Source organism: Furipterus horrens, unplaced genomic scaffold (assembly GCF_987537825.1).
Source record: "Furipterus horrens unplaced genomic scaffold, mFurHor1.1.pri manual_scaffold_8, whole genome shotgun sequence".
NCBI classification, from domain to species: Eukaryota; Metazoa; Chordata; class Mammalia; order Chiroptera; family Furipteridae; genus Furipterus; species Furipterus horrens.
Window position 1 is genome coordinate 4,915,347 of NW_028327178.1, and position 18,203 is coordinate 4,933,549.

Here is an 18,203-nt window from a genome sequence, read left to right on the forward strand (position 1 = left end):
ATCATATACTATGTGTGTGTAGATATTTTTGATGGGCTAACATTAGTTCCTCAAAGAGATTGACTCTCTAGTTCCGTTAAGGGCTGGAGGCAGGCTTTACATTCTGTGCATGGCTTATGAACTCCAACGTTAGTTGGTGCTCGTATAAGGAAGGCTATTGCTTTCCACCGAGAATTAATTTTATAGCTGATCCGCCAAGTGCTGAGGCTTAAATGGGTTCCATGCTGGCAAGCTGACAGAACCAGACACATTTTCTTATAACAGAGAGTGACATAATGAAAGGCTGGTAAAAAGGAACCAAGGAGGTTTAAATGCATCTATTTGAAGGAAAACCAAATGGCATGCAGGGCATTTTAGAAACAATTCTGTGCTATTTCTACAAGTTCAATTTTTTCTAATTATTATCCAAGAATGAGTTTAAATATGATTTCTTTTGAGATGCTCTCTTGCTTACCGAGATGTAACCAAGGATTCATAGTATTATTTTAAAATTATCTTTCGTATGATCTGTTTATTTCTACCTGTTTATGCAGCCATTTCACTGTATCATTTCCCATTTCCTTTCTTCTTCCCTTCCTTCCCTTCCCTCTCCCCCCTTTCCCTCCATCCCCTCTTACCCACATCCCCCTCCCTCCCTCCTTCCTTCCTTCCTTCCTTCCTTCCTTCCTTCCTTCCTTCCCCATTTCCGTCCTTTCCCCCTTACCTACACCCCCTCCCTCTCTCCCTTCCTTCCTTCAATTCAATACATATTTGTAGACAGCCAACTGTGTACTTGATGCTGTTATAAGTATCAAAGATACAGATATAAAAATCAACCCATAGGCGTGTTTGCAGAGAAAAATGAAACCAGAAAAATTAGGCACTCATCTTGGAAGGAGTATGTTGTGTGTGTGCTGAAGAAGAGCTATACAAGGCAGCTAAAAGCATGGCACTATTTCCCAGAGAAAGGAACGCCAAATCGGAAATTTGAGAGTTTAGTAGAAATTACTGTATAGGGCAGAAAGGTTGAAAGAGAGTCTCTCCAGGAAAAAGTACAAGCACATGCCAAGACCGGAAGTGAGGATGAGCCAGGAATACCGTGGAGATGACTACAGTGAGTGAGTGTCTGTGTGTGTGTGTGTGTGTGTGTGCGCCCGCACATGCACAATAATAATGCCAGTGACTAGCTTGCTCAAGGGCAGCGAGTCATTGTGTGCATGCGCATACGTGTGTTTAATGCCGCTCTCTGGGACTAAGTGATGACTTATATATATATTAATAATGCTAGGGGACCAATTGAATCCTTCTTAAGATTCCCTGGATAGGCTATGCTAGATTACAATAAATGCGGCTCCAACCTCACAATACCCATTTCCTCACTTCACCCCAGGAGAAATCTTGACATCCATGGCAGTAAAAAATTGTTCTACTCTATTAAATGTAATAAGTAATAGAACCTGTCTCAAAGGGCTCTGCTGCATAGTAAACTATATACATGTGAACATCTGTACATATTAATATACATGCATACAACAGATAATGTATATTTGTTTTATACATAATTATTATTGTTATTACCACAAGAATAAACTATCCTCACTATAGTCTAACTAATCCCTGCACACACCCAATGGCTGGAAGAACTCCAAAAGGAACATATATAGTAAATAGCCAATATGTATGTTTAAGTTCTGTATTGAATAAATAACACTTTATTCTACATACTACTTACTTACAATTTCCAGAGGGCTTGTACCATATCAATAGGGGAACAGTACATACTCTTTGTCCCCGCTCTTAAACAAGCCTACCTGCTAAAGGGATTTTATAAAACACATTCTGATAACACTGCAGCATGCTGATGGGAAGTGTGAAGCAAACAGTCACAGCCTCTGTCCTCAGAGGTGAGGTTTTAGATGCAGGTGACTGAACAAGTGACAGAAGCTGAGGTCAGTGAGCACAAGCAGACATGTGACGGCACACACCTGAAAGTAGCATAAGACGAGCATGACAGCTTTGAGAAGACTTAGGATGTCACTAATCGTGAAACTTACCCAAGAACTTTGCATCGGAAAAAACCCTCAAACAGAAATCTCTTTTTGATTCTATGCCCAATTCAAGATATAGCCCATACCTCTATTCCCCTTCCCAGCAAAACTTTCTAAAAGGCTTTTCTGTAGTTGTTTTACCCACTTCATGAGCAATTACCTTTTCATTCTCTTTACTGCTTATTCAAGTGAGTCCAGAAAAACTGTTCTTGTCCGGTTGTTAATGGCTTTTGGGCAACTGAACATATTGCTCACCTGCCCTTTCTTTAGCTTGAACTCTCAGCAATGTTCTCCATTTAGTGAGGATTATACAGAGTTCAACTGAGGTCTAGACTTGTATATCCAACTACGTACTTGGTATCTACATTTGATGCCTAAGAGACTTTTAATTGTAGCAAAATTTATTGTACTAATAATTCCATTTACTGTGTATAGGCAACTTAATGAACTTTTTTTTTTTTTTTTTTTTTTGCTACAAGCACACAGAAATATTATTACAACCTAAGAGGGTAAGGACTAAAGCAAAGAAATAAGTCCTAACAATTAGGGGTTATATCTTAATGTTTATGTGAGTTCAGGAAATTTGGTATTAAGTCCAAGCGAAAAAGCAATCTTACTTCTGCCAAGGACAGAGCACAAACAAATCACTCTCATAAATAAAATAAGAACACAAAGAATTGGGCAAGAACTGATATAGAGGCACTAGAGTAATCACCAAGCAAAACCTTTGAAATGCGTAGAACAAACAAACTTGAAATGACTCAAGAGGCTGGGTGCGCGGGCCCACAGAAAAATCAATACGAGGAAAAAAGGAGTTCAGAACAAAGCTTCGAACCACAAGACATAAGACTCGATGAGAAGAGGAGAAAACTAACCCGACAGGGAGAATTTGAGCTCCAGCTGTTGGAAAATGCTAGAAAACAATCCTGATATCATTGAGAGATGAAAGGAAATGATATCATTAAAAGATTAAAGGAATATCAACTATTATAAAATAAACTGAGAATAGAAAGAACAGGTTTGAAGAACCATGTAGAACTCCTTGAAGAGCCAAATAAATTTTTAGAAATTAAAAAGTCAATGGATGAATTAAGTAGAAGTTCAGACACTATAGAGGAGGAGACTGATTACCTGACCGACAGATCAGAATTCGATTAGACAGAATACAACAAAAAATCGTGAAAAAAAACTATTGTAAAGGGTGAAAAGACAGGCACCGAGGTCCATAATTGCATATCCAACTGCCTCCTTGATGCAGACACTAAAATAACACTTTAAAAGCCCGCAATGATCAGCCCTAAAGTGCAGTTGCCACTTTTGCCCACATTTCTTTGGCCACAATTTAGGAATATGGTCACCTATAAGTGACAAGTAATTGGGACTTCATTCTACTACGTGGCCAGGAAGAAGAAGAAATGGTTATGGGTGCACACGCCAATCTCTGCCAAACAAACAACAAAATAAAGATAACACATATGGGTGTATATGTATACCACACACACATGCACACATATGCACACACTCATGTGCACACATATATTTACGCAAGATTTGAATGGAAAAATGTTTAGTTTGATCTACTAGAAAATAGACATGTAGGGGTGTAGCCATAGAACCCCTAAAAAAGAACCAATAAAAAAGTACACATTCATTTTAAATATTCAATATATTACAGGTAATTGAATATTTATGAGATTGTTGTTACACTTGCTCACAAAGGAAGTCTCAAATTCCAACAAACTTTTACCTCAACTGATTTCAGTGAGTTATAGATGACATTTTGCAATCACAGAGCAATTAAAGTAGAAATCAATCTTGGAAAAGTTAAAAAATTTGTGGAAATTAATGTAAGTTAGAGAATCACAATGAAAATTACAAATAGAAGCGCCATGTATGTGCTATGCAAGATTCAACTAGACCACTGCTTAGAGGCTAATTTAGAGTATTAGATATATTTAGAAAATAAAATGAAGATTTAAACTAAGTGAGGTAAATTACAGATCGTGAAATGTAGATGGTAAAGTGGGTTTTAAAAGACTGGAAGCACAAAAATAAAAACAAATAAAAATAAAGGGAATGAAGATTTTAAAAAATCATTTACACATTGCATATGAAAGAGGATAAAACACTAACAAGACTGATTTGAAAAATGACAAGAGAAACAATAAAATACTATCAAGAGTGGATAAACAGATACTTGTAAATGACTTGAGAACATTATGAAGTACGGTATGCCAACATATACTAAGAGATAAAAGAAATAGAGAATTTTTTATAAAAATATACTTTATCAAAAACTAAACTGATGCTGTGGCTCAGTGGACTGAGCGTCAGCCTGCAAGCCAAGTGTCGCAGGTTCAAGTCCCAGTCAGGACACATGACTAGATTGCACGTCAGGTCCCCAGTTGGGGGCGCGAGTGAGAGGCAACCACACAGTGATGTTTCTCTCCCCTTCTCTCTAAAAATAAATAAATAAACAGACAAACAAATAAATAATTTTAAAAACTGAGAAAAATTAGAAAATTAGAATGAGTGAATGAATGAATACTAAAAAGTTGAGCAAACAAGTCTCAGAAAACATTTGAGGTATGTTTTACTAAAACTTAGATGAATAGATAGTCTTGCTCCTATAGAAAAGTATTTCAGAATCGTATGGATCATTTAGATGCTGGTTATTTGCATTTAGTCAGAAAACCAAATCAAGGGGAAAGTTAAAAGAACAAACAAACAAAAACCATCAAGATATCCTAACTGGCAAAGATAAGGCCTCTAGATCAATGTTCAAATGTTCCTAGAAACATCGCAGGGGAAAAATTACAGGTACCAATCAGCAAGATTATATTTATTTTCCCATTCTATTCGTACATGTGTTCATAGATGTACACACTGAGTGTATCTCATACGTATCTCAGGCACAGATATAAATGGACCCTTACGGCATAAGCTAAGAAAAAATAATTTTTCTTCAGTCTCACTTCATAGCAGGCCTAACCCACCAATTAAACCCGCAAACAATAAAGTGCCACAGCAGTAGGTGATACTCTTCCTCTGTGACACCACATATCCCGACTCCGTGTGACATTTAAAGATTTCTGAAGAATTGCAAATGCAGCTATTAACCCTACAGCTAAATGATAAGTATAAGTTACAAGTATAATTTAGTATTTATACGGCATTCTGCGTCTCCAGAGAACACACAAATATTAAGTTAAACCCTTAATGGTTATAGATGGAATCGCAAGTCTTTTCTATTTCACGGGCCCCCGCGGGGAACAGAGGGCGGTCGCTGACTCACTCTCAGTGGGGAATGCATTGCTCCTGCACAATTTCCCTGGAAGCTGTGCCCACGTAGCTAAGTGATGCTTTGTAACGGAAGCTTTCCGCCTGCCTCCTATCCGCACTCAGGGCCCGGTAACTGCACGGAGCTGCACAGGGTCAGACCAAATGCTTTCCTGCTGGAATTGCTTACTTTCATGGGATAAATCAGGCTTCAACAAGTCCTCTGTGCTGCGTCATATGTGAAAGCCGTTCTGCCCCGAGCAGACCCTCCTGATAGATAAGGCTGTTGCTTTTGCTCATATTTCAAACACATCAATAATTGAAATGAAATGAATAGAATTGTGTATTGAGTTTACAGACCCAATGTCCTAACAATTCCTATTTTCACATGTGGAAGAGAAAGAGCAGAAGGTCTAATAAAGGAGAGACTATGGAAGTGATCAGAAAGGCAAAGAGAAAAATGTAGCAAGAGTTCACAAAAAGATAACAGGAAATAATCCACAGGTTAAGATAAAGATATACAAAGAAAACAAACTCATAGAAGGGGGAATATGACAATCCACAAAATTAAAAATAATAACAATATTGGTAAAGAAATGATAAAAAACGACAGTAGCATACATTGCTGAGGGAAAAGGTAAATAAATGTTCATGACATTTTGAGAGAGGGGATCATTTACCAAAATGCCTCAACAGTTCTTAAAGTCTATCCTGTATTTCATAACAAGGAAATTACCAGGCTATATATGAAAATACATTTATGTTCAAAAATATTCATTCTGCATTACTACTAATAATAATAAATATCAAAAATAACCTATATAAAGTGGCCCTTATTGAAAAAATTATAGTTAGTCCTTACAGTGTAACACTGTAAGTCTTAAAATCACATGGGAAGAATTGTATGATCAAAAATAAGGAGGATAACACAGCATGCAGTAAAAAAGCACCCCGCACAATTCGGGGTACAGAACGATTCCAATTACATACATGTATATCACCCAGACGCACAGACGCACGGTAAGAAGACACACAGGAAAGAGGGTTTTCTTTTCGTCCAGTTTTACCTAAGACACCACCACTGGGAACAAAAGATTTTTAGGCTCCCTTCACCCTAAAACAAACAGAAAACCCATGCCCATCCCCTTCCCCCCATTTCCTGATGTCTAAGGTGAAAGGTTAACGGAAGCTCCCTAAGATGGTTACCATGCGGGCACCGCCGTGATATTTTGGTCCCTACAAGGAAGTTACTGGGAGCACTTCAAATTCTAGTCAAAGGCTGTGACGTTAAACCTTTTTTCACTTTGGTTATTCTCTCTCTGATTTGGTCAGGAACTAACTAGATGAGGCAGCTGTTCTAGAAACTCGAGGCCACTCACACTCTTTCTCTACAGCGAGGCGGAAGCAGATTGCCCAATTTCATGGAGAAGTCAATGCTAACTCCACATAAAAATGTCACAGCCATACTCCCCGCTTCTCTCCAATTGATCTGGACATTAATGTTGGGGCGTTTTCATACTGTGGTTACGTAATACTGTGATTTTTGTCCTGACATGTAGACAAAAAGCCAATTCTCCATTCTCATAACAATACTGCATCTTGTACCTTGGAGGACCTTTGTTGGTCCGTGATGAATCCATAGGGAATTATTATTGTAATAATATACAGAAACCCAACACTGAAGCGTGGTTCTAGTCCCAGAACATCACAGTGTTCGTGGAAATGGTGTGTGACCAGGCAGTCCAACGTGAAACGGAAATCTCCGTTTTCCCGTAGTTAGACAACTGTTTTATCCTCAGCGCTCCTAATTTCTGCTAAACAGCAGTTCGTCAGGTGGGAACCAGCACCCCAGAATGTAATTTTGCCGTGCTTCATGTCATCAGAAATGTCTGCTTTTGATCAATTGCATGAACAAATGAGAAATTCTCCTAACATACTCGGCTATACATGTTCTGTAATGTATAGATTGGGATGACAAAAAGCTATTTTAGATGATATTAAAAATAAAGACAAGACAAATTTATGTTCATATATTGGGTTGGCCAACAAGTTTTTTTTTTTTTCCATAAAATAAAAGTCACATTTTCATTTTAACCAACAGCTTCATTGATTTGAGTATTGTGAGTATGTCGGCCGTCTCCCACTACTGGCTTCTCGTGGGCAGAGGCCAGGGGGCTGCTAAACACCTTCCAATGCCTGAGACAGCCCCACAGCAGAGAGTGATTTGGTCACAATGTCAATAGCACCAAGGAACTTTGCAAAGCACTTTAGGCACATTCAATCAGTCACAGCCCCTTCTCCATACACGACACCCTCTTTTTTCTTGTTTGTTTCAGTGGTGTTTTTACATTTCTTGAGGTGATAAAGCATAATACACCAAAAATGTGTATTTTCTTCCATTTTCGATATTAAAATGGCTGCACAAAAATTCACCAATTTTGGTAAGTTTTTTAATGCATGTGACAGCTGTCACAATGCAATCTAACAATATTGTTTCAGATGAAGTTAAAGAGAGCTAAGCACTCCTAGAGCCATCGTATAGAACAAACTAAATCAACTTTGTTGCCAAGCCAGTATATATGTGTCTGTGGCTAAATCAAGTATAATGATGTGGATGCACACACCTGAACACAGGTATGTGTTACTAAGCAGAAAACAGAGGCTCTACTCTATGAGTCTCTGAGAATGTGCAGATATGTGTGAGAGATCATTTATATGGAGAGGCACAGAAAAAGGCCTCACAGCATCTAGAGCAAGATTAACAGTGGTTTTCTCTAGATGGTAGAACTGAGGGTGAGCTTCTGTTCCACTTCAATATATTCTGATTTTTCTTTTGCTCTGATCTTGGAATATGAAAAATAATGAAGCTATAGAAAAGCTGCAAAGAGTTTAGCATCAGGTGTTTAAACACAACCGAGCCACTAAACCAAACATTCAAAGAAAAGAACAGAATAGGAAAACAGATGCATACAATGTACACGAGAGAAGCTGAGTGAAAGTGAGTACTTTAGAGAAGCCTGTTTTTCAAAGCACTTCTCCCCCCAGCCAATGGCATGCAAGGTCAATGGTCAGCGTTTACCAGATCACCACCTGCAGGGGGATCAGCGGGAAATAAGGCAGAGCTATGATATCATTTAAGAGCCCGCTCCTTAAAGGACCCCATCATGGGTACAAAGTGTGTGGCTTTGCTCCCCTGTGAATAGACAAGGACAACTTCTCTGCGGGTGTTCCACAGGGCCTCTCCCTGCCATTTACGAGGGATTCCTCGGGTTCCATCGTCACAGCAGGCTTCCGTGACCCGCACGATTAAAAACAGTTTCAATCCGTGATCTACAGGAAATCAACAAGCTATGAAGTGCTCTGTCAACCAGCAAAACAAAGTCAGGTCAAATACACAACATGGTTGACTTTTCTACGCGCATTCGTAAATGGGGGGATTGCATTGCCAGTAAGAAGTTATTGGTTCTCCTGTTTGTTTGTTTGTTTGTTTTATTGTATTTTTTCCATGACCATTGATCCAGCATTTACCACCCCCCCACCCCCCGCCATCACCACAAGAAGAAAAGAAGTGAGTGGTTCTATAGCACAGGTGTGGGTAGATAAATGCAGATTACCTTTAAAATTATGCTTGGTTCATGATAAGCTTTGTGACTCTGGACAATTTTTCTAACCTTGCTAATACTCACATTTTACATCCATGAGATGTGATACCAATACCGATCTTACGGGTGTTATTAATATGATTAATATCCGATGACTGGATATCTGTAATACATGAATTCAATGACAGGTGCTTAGTCACCGTTGAATGAACGGTACCTTTCATTATTGTGTGTAATCCAAAGCATCTATCTGCCGTGTTCAAAGTTTTAAATGAATCTATATGATTAAATTACAAAAAACTTCCTCCCCAAATTATAATTTATAACAGCTATAAGTAAACAGGAGAATGTGCTCTTGACAGTGTAGAAATAACGTAGAGCCGGAAAAAGTGCCAAATTAAACATCCAATAAAAGTTTCAGATGTGACAACAAAATTCTATGTATAATACAATACATAATATGCATTTTGATTCTATCAGAAACTTTGTAAGTCAGTAAGAAGAACAACCCTTAATATTGAAATACTAGTGACTTTCATATTATTTGGAACCAAAAAATAATTGTTCCTAGAAAATCAAGAGATCTCCAGTGGAAGTTGAAATTGCTTTCTGGCTTTAAAATTTTATGTCTACAGAATCATTTCATGCCTATATAGTTCACTCTGCTATGACTGTCTAGTTATTTGAACAAATAGTAACCTTTTTCAGAATGAGCAAGTTTAGGGGTCTGTTTTATGATAAGAGGCATGATTAATGGCTTTATTCTTGCCTTAAGTAGTCCACACACCACTGGGAAAGAAGAAAAATGCAAATGCTTAATGTCCAATATAGTTAAAATCAAGACACATTACCCAAAGGAGATACAATATTTTTCCTTCCATGAATCTTCCTGTTGAGTGCATTGGGTTAATTTCACTATGTTGTCAACTGAAAACATTGAACATGAATACCCAGTTCCACACATAAGACTCGGTGTCTCTCCTCAAGATGCCTGGTGGACAGGAAACTTATTGTGTTGTTCTCCAAGAGCATAAAGGAGATTCAGAAAGAGAGGAAGCTTTCTGTAGCATGCGTCACTAACGTGGGAGGGATTATAAAGGTTCACCCCAGGAAGGCCCTCCATCCACAGGGGAGGGGAGGGGACAGAGGTTTAATGATTCGTATGATTCATGGTGAGAGCAGGGCTACAACCAGGCTTTTTTGCTTCTTATAATAGAGCTACGTTTTCCTCTCCAAGCCCTACTACACCAAATCTAATACTGAACTAAGCGTTTTTTTAAGGAATAGCATCAGTCTCTAGAAGTCCTTTCAGAAGATTGTGTTATGAAGGTGAAGGGATTAAGAAAAAAAATATGTATGTATGACACAGAGACAGCCATGTGGTGACAGCCAGAGGGAAAGAGGGGTCAGGGGAGGTGGAGGTGGGCAAAGGGGGGGAATGGAGATGGAAAGAGACTTTGCTGGGGGCAATGGGTGACCGATGCAGTGTGCACGTGATGTTTTATTGAGCTGTGCACTTCAAACCGGCCTGGTTTTGCAAACTTATGTCACCCCAATAAATTCAATAAAAAATAGTAATCCAACAAATACACTAAAATTAATTACATGTATGGATTGCATTTTACGATACTCCAGGTATCTTTATCTATAATCTTCTCTAAATGAGCAACCCAGTACTACACTGGGTATAAACATTTTTGTTATTTGAGCATTGTAAAGTATATTTTCTCCATTTAAAATAAATTATACATCTACACCAAAAATTGTTCACAGAGCAATTTTAAAAAATTTGAGATGTTTCTAAATTAGTAAGAAAGCCTTTTTATATAAGTTCATATTTAAATGTCAAAACATCATATAGAAAGCAGAGATACAGCAAAAGCCTAGACTAGACTCACAGAAACACTGGTAGTTTATGCAGTGCCAACGCTAAGAAAGAAGCCCATGAAAGTCAGATGGACTCAGTTCTCCAAAACTGGCCAAAAATTCACTGACCAGATCTCCAGAGCTGGGATCTGAGCTGTCTCAGAAGGCGATCCGTACATCAGCTCAGCACACAGGTCAGGGAAGGTCCCCCGAACATGCGCTCTCTGATAGGTACGCACGCAGACGTCAGAATTGAAGGCTCTCTAACTATTCACCAGAATGCCTTTGTCTTGTTCCCGGAGGCCTTGCTAGGCTACATCTCCCAACTTCCCTTGTAGTCAGTGGCAATCACGTGACTCCGTTTAGGTAAATGGCTATGGATGGGAACATTTCAGGGCACTTCCCTGCTCCATCCTAAAGCCATTCTATAAAAAAAAAAAAAAAACACTTTCTGTCAGAAGCAAAAAAACAAGAGCAAGGACCTAGGATAGTGTTTATCAAACCATCTTCCCTGTTAATACCTTCCTTCAGGAACCTTCTTAGATTTTTTTTTTCCCAATCCTCCCTCCCCATGAAATTTTCATGTATCCATTGTCACACTGTGGCCCTTCTTCGGACCACCAGGTGTTGTAATATCTAAACTCGTTTTCACCCGCACACCCTACAGAAAGTATTTTACCTCCTTGGATGGCATGGCCTGTGTTGAAAATGTATGTCCCAGGAATCCTGAAACGATAGGAGGGAGGGTCTCAGGGGCCAGGTTAGATGTTTGTATGAGCTCGACATAAATTCCGAGACGGGGAGCCACTAGACGTTTGGGTCCGATTGTTACCACAGTGTAGCCTGTCCTAACTGATGGAAATGCCTTAAAATGTGTTTATATAAAACTTAGTGACAGGTTTTGCCTGCTTCGCTAAAGAAGTTAATAGCTGGCGAAGTCAAGAGCACACTGTAAAGTTCCTACTGCACAGAACAAAACCAACGTCTCTAGATAATACAGACGTGACCCACAGATAATAGTTCCCTGGGAAAGATAAAGTCTGACCACAGTGTCCTCAGGCGCTTAGTTTGTCCGTTCAGTCACAGAACTCGCTCCAGAACAAACATAGAAGTGGGGTAATGAGGGGTTTAATTACTAACCATTAACCTCATTAACCCCACTGTCCTCTGAGCTCCTCTCTAGCAAACTAGTCATCACTTCATAGGCTATCAATGGCCAGATATTTCTTACTTTATACAAATAGTACAAAGCATAGCAGTAAAAACATTCTGTAGTCCAAATATTCCACTTCGTGTTTCCACAAAAATACAGAAGCTTATTAAAATGTAAAACTCAAACTCCTCCAGGTCCCCATTTGCATTAATTAGTTTTGAAGTGTAAAATAAATGTAACATTTTATGTAATTATACAATGCAAAATAACATAATTATTTTAAAATTTTAAACACAAAGAATACTGTCTGAATACAAATTACCCTCTGATATATTTAATTAGGTAATATAAATTCTTATCACTTGCAAAATTAAATTTCTCTGTTGTCTTCCTCCAATTGTTCTAATTTTTCACATATATAGGCAACTGAAAGTTACATCGAATTTCTGTCAATATTGATGATTTATGTTTCTTTTTAATTGGAAGAGAGGGGAGGCAGATTTCCCAATTCATCGATTATGGCTCCATGAGTGTGAAAAAAATTAATCTTAATATGTGTGTCACGTAAGGAAACGAATTTGAATAAAAACAGTTCTTTGATTGTCCAAACTTACAAAAATGGTGTCAGACTTTAAAAAGCGTTAGGACAAATCTCTAACCAAGCACATACATTATGACTAAGAAAACGGATACTCTCAACACCAAATTTAAATCCTACTTTAAATATTAAGGTGTCTGAGCTATTGAAGTGCAGATAACTAAATATTGATGTGTAAAGTAAAATCAGAATAATTGAAGGACTCCTTAGCAGTTGAAATTAAATTAACCTTTCAAATAAATTACTTGTTCATTTGAAATAAATGTCAGTGTGTGTCTATGTGTATAAAATTGTACAATGATCTTGGGTTTTTTATAGATCTCTTGACATTGCACATTAACTAAGCTCTAATAATTTCAGTATGCCTAAATTTAACCAAAAAGCCATTTGTGGGATATAGAAAATTACGGCAACCACCCGAAATGCTGATTCCTGGTGGTTTTCAAAGGAAATCCCTCTGTCGGTGCTAAGATTTTGGACGCTTCTGTTTATACAATTTGCCAGTAACAGCAGGAGGCTCACGTGATGCCTTCACAGAGATTTAAACAGTTGCTCCTCAGTAGGCACGGAGCAGAAGACCAGAGCCCATCACACCAGGAATACAGAGCATCCTTAGTTCAGCCCTGGCTCAGGTGGCCTTTGCAGAATCCACCTGCACGACCTCACGCAACAGCCATGACTGCTTGTCACCCTGCGTCACTGTCCTCCAACACTGCCATTCATTGATTCTTTTCCTTGCGATACTTGCTATTAATGACTTATCATATATTTACTAGTAGGGGAGTGAGTTACAGAGATTTGCCTTAACTAGTGTCCTGAGAACACCTATAATAAAGAATAGCCTATAAAAATACACGTATCCATCCTGCATTCTTAAAGATCATAGAATTGTTCATCAAAATGTCTGAGTCCCTTAGAGGTTGTTTTGCCCTATGTTTACTTATAGACCTTTCCAGCAAGGAAATTCCTATGAAATTTCCAATGTTAGAAAAATGAAAGAAAAACAAAGTGAAAAACACGCACACAGAAATGTAATGTTGGTGTAGAAGGCAACAATTACTCGTTAGATTTGCAGGGTCGTGGTAATTGTAGTAATACATTTTACCATAAAATAGTGGAGATAAGATAGATTTATTGATTCTAGATATATTACACACACACAAACGCACACAATTTGCTCATTTTTAGTAGCCAAATTGTGTTCCACATACCCGCCTCTACTTGGTCTCAAAAAGATAGAACCCAGGAAAATATTATGAATCATCAGACACTCCATTCTCCCAAATACTAAAAGACTCTGGAGATGGTTGATGTTTGACAATTTAAAATCAAATTAAGCTTATGAAATGGACCCGTTAACTTCCAGAAATTTCTAAGCAAGATGGAAGGCAGACTGTCCGTGGCCGTACTGACTTAAATGTTGCTCTGTTTTTGATGCTCAGCAGGCTCACATGTCCTGGGGTCCCGCCTGGCAGAGGGCCAACAGAAGCTTCGGGAGGCCACCAGTGGGGTCTCCCATGAAAGCTGCTCTCTCCTCAGTACAACCAAGGCAAGGGCAGCCTGCTGGAAAAGTCAGCAGGAGAGAGAATTGTTCCTTTGCTGGTAGAAAACTCTTTCCCCAGCCTTTCCAGCCGTTTGGTCAAAACTGCAGTTTCAGTTTTATGAGACCCTGAAGGGCAGAATTAAGGCTTGCCTGGCCGTGACACCAGCAATGCAGCATTTCAGGGAGAAAAGGCCTGTTAGGCCCCGCTTTCTGCTCAAATTTATAGAATCACTCCAATCCGAAACAATTGACATTGAGTTTTTAATGTCCTTTCACGTTATTTATGTGTGAAAAATGATATGTAACTTTGTAACTACCAATCTTTGGTTGTGATGATTTAAAATCTGGTTCAAATCCTAACCAACTCATCGAGCTGACCTGCTTAGATACCAAGATTCATTGCTTCAACTACTTCCTTGCCCTCCCATAATCCACGACTGCCCTCTGTCCAAAATCCACGTGCCCAGGAAAGTGTGAGTCTTACTCTTGGCAGACAACGATTCCTGCATCCTCACGTGTGTGGTCTCCTGCCCGCCTTGGTGCGAGAGGACAGGTCCCAATACATCCACCCGTGCTCAGAACACGGGGTGACTGTCTCTTTCCTGCCCCCCACCTTCAACCTCCACCCTTGTATTTACCAGCGTTAAAAAGGCTGCCATCTCGGGCATGGTGGCTGAGAGAGGGGGCGCGTGGAGGTGGGAGAGGGTATAGGGGGGCTAAGTGGGAATGGAAACATACAATTAAAAAACAAATAAAATGCAAAAAATAATAAAGGCAATGACAGAAGGGCTCCCTGAAAAAAAATGATGAAAAAAGTTCATGTCCCTAATAATAAAGTCACTCCACTCTCCAGTATAGCTTTTATGCCATTTCTCTTTTTTTAGCTTTCACAATCAAATATCTTAGCGTTTTAAAGTGACCTATCCTGGTCTCCCCCACTGCCTCCCCTTCCGCTTCAATCTGCTCCTGCTTCACCGCGATCTGGCTGCTGCCCCTGTTGCCACTTGGAAAGCTCTCACCAAAGACCACCATCAACACCACGTTGTCAGCCGTTAAGTCATTATGGAAATATTCTCATCCTGCCTCTGGATCCATGCCTTGTGTCGTTCATGAAACAACACTCAGGCATTTTCTACCTTCAGCTCCGTTGAACAGTGATGTCTGTTGTCCTCTTTCTAAATAAAGAATTATATTCGGTTGAGCTCCTGTCGCCTTTAAAACTATACTGGTTCTTTTCTAATTGACGTTATTGGGTACCAAGAGCAAGTCAAAGAAAGAATAGGAACTTTAAACTCTATTTTGCCTCAATGCATGTTTTAGAAATAAATAAATCTCATTCAGCATGGCTAATCTACAGAAATTAAAAACAGTTTAAAAAATCAGAAGCACAAACAATTTATATATGGAACCATATTTGTTTAAACAGTTTAAAATTTTAAAACTATATTTATATTTCTCTTAGTTACCTTTCCAGGTTAGAGTTTAAAACTTTTCCAGCTCTTATATGTTTAAAAATAATCTATATTGTTATACAACTATTGTTACAATACAAAATATTTAAAGATCATGAAATATTCCTGAACTGCCTTTCTCAACAAATGTTAGCAAAAAATATAATATATCCACCTTGGCTTTTTTTCTTTTCATCCTGATGTTCATCTAATTTTAACAATATATTGGAAATATATTATTCCCATCAAAGTAATATCAACCAGAATATCTCTATCTTAAAGGATTTGTTTACTAAAAGCAAAGTGTTAATAAGAGGTTGGTGTTTTATTAATCTTGTCTTTTAAAATAATGCTCCATAGTTTTTGTATAGGTGCTACTGTACCCCAAAGAAGTGAACTAGTAGGGCTGATGCCTGTCCCCTGGTTTGGGCTCCCCGATTCAATCATTCACCAGTGGGCTTCGCGCTAGGGACTTCAAATCAGTAGGTCTGCTTATGGTCCAGGGTGATATCTTGCAGACGTATCTGGCTCAGAGTGACGTCTTCCTCCCACTTTTTAAAAATCAGCAAAACAGAAACAGACTTGCAGATGCAGAGCACGGACTGCCGGCTGCCAGAGTGGAGGGGGGCTGGGGCTCTGGGAGAAAGAGATGAAGGGGAGCTAGACGTACACGTCTGTAGTGAGAGAAGGGTCATGGGGTGTGAGGCACGGCAGAGACGATACAGTCAGTAACACTGTACCCACTATGCCTGGGGCCAGGGGGACCCTGGCAATACCAGGGGGAGCACTTTGCAAAGTGTGTGATTGTCTGACCACAATGCTGTGTGCCTGGCACTAATGCAAAATAATACTGAATGTCAGCTCTATCATCGAAAAAAATAAAAAAGTGATCATGAGGGAAAAAAATCAATGCTGCTTATCTGGTTTAGCAACCAATACAAAGACTATAAATTTAAGATGAAATAATTGAGCTATCCCTGGCAACGCACGGACATGGAGCAGGCACACGTAAAGCAAGAACAGAGACACGTCATTAATGTGACAAAAGGGAGGGCGCTCTGGGGTCAGGAACGTCATGAGATGAGAAAATGGCTGACCTGGAGGATGTGACAAGGACAGAAAAGGAACCCGAATGAGGGAAGAGCACCTGGAGGAAACTTACTTACCTTAGGACAGGTCCTGAGAGAGGAGGAGAGGGGAGACGTGCTTCGTCAATGCCCTTCAACGCCCGTCTGCAAGTCCCTTCCCAGTGTTCCTACTTGTGGGTATTCTGACGGGCGTGGCATCATAATTGTTAACACCAAAAACAAATGCACACCAGCCTCGAGAATTCCCTGAGCAGACAAAACCAATTTAGTCATGCAAACAAAGCTGGCTTTAGCTTATGCGGCAAGACTAATTTGACCTGGCTCATTTCTTGCTCATGCCTCTGGCTGTCAAACGCAGGCCTTGCACTGTTCCCCCAAAATGATATGCGGGAACCACTAACCAACTCCCTATCCTTTAAGAACCTTCCGATAGGAACAGTGTGAATGATGAACAGTCACTGCCCCTCACTCTATAAGCTGCTTGATGACAATACAAGCCTGTGCCTCACTCCCCTGGGCTGAGGGCTGCTGGTCCGTGAACTGTCTTCCTGGTGTGGGCATCGTGCCCTTTCCCTACGTTCTACTTTGGGGATTCGAGGGTTGAACTTTTGACATAATGCAGGGTGACATGTTCTCAGGTTAGCCCAGCACTGAGCAAAGGAGCAAGGTCTCATTTGGAAGTCACTTTCTAGGCAGAGAAGGAAGGTGACATGCACCTGAGCTTAGAGAAACGTAGAACTTCGTGAGAGAAGACCGTGAGAGGGCACCCAGGTTTTAGGGCCGAGAGGGTGGTTGCTGGGTGCCTGCAAAGTGGGGCCACCCCTTCTGGGCTTGCGGTGGTCACCAACCCTGGGCACAGGGTGGGGGAGGGGCGGCATTAAAACTGCAGGCCTGATTGATTTCATCAGACTGTCTGGGCAGTGGTATGAGTGTTTCTTAATAATCTCTCCAAGTGACTTTAATCTGAAGCTAGGGTTGGATCAGAAGGCAGTTGGCTTAGGAGTGGGACTTGCGTAGTGATTCCCCATAAATGCCCGTGTAATCAATACTAGAACAGAATGAATACTTTTCCTAGATGCTGAAAAGCCACTTCCGGGTTTCCAGTTTCTTTCTAATTAATCACTGAAATATACCTGATAGAGTTTATGAGGAAGCCAACAGGTAAGAAAGTCACATTTCTCTCTCTCAGGTTGTGCCCTAGAGAAGCCTGGATTTCCGTTCATAAAAATGTGGTTAATATAAGAAAACTTGCAACCCCTCTTCTCTTGTAGGCATTCCTTCCAAATATTTATATATGTGCTGAATGCACTCATTGTATTACCATTTTAAATATATTAAGTGTTGGGAACTAATCATTGAAGAAATGATTTCATATTATGATATTTATGAGTAATACATATCATGAAATGCATCTCTACAAATAGTGACAAAGCTATAAAATACATCAGGGAATACTTTTCTCCAATTCAGATTTGAAAAAAAAAGTCCACCCCTAATCCACATGCACCGCCCATCACACCTGTGTGTGTAGGTCATGCCTCTCCCTTTCCTACTTTATGAACAACACACATTGGATGGGCGAAAGCCAGAGGCCAC

General features: G+C 39.6%; 1 protein-coding gene across 1 annotated transcript in view; it reads right to left on the reverse strand.

Moving 5' to 3' along the window:
• CCDC102B (coiled-coil domain containing 102B) overlaps nt 1–18,203 on the reverse strand; it is a 101,136-nt gene that overhangs the window by 41,058 nt on the left and 41,875 nt on the right. The gene's annotated exons all lie outside the window — the stretch shown is intronic.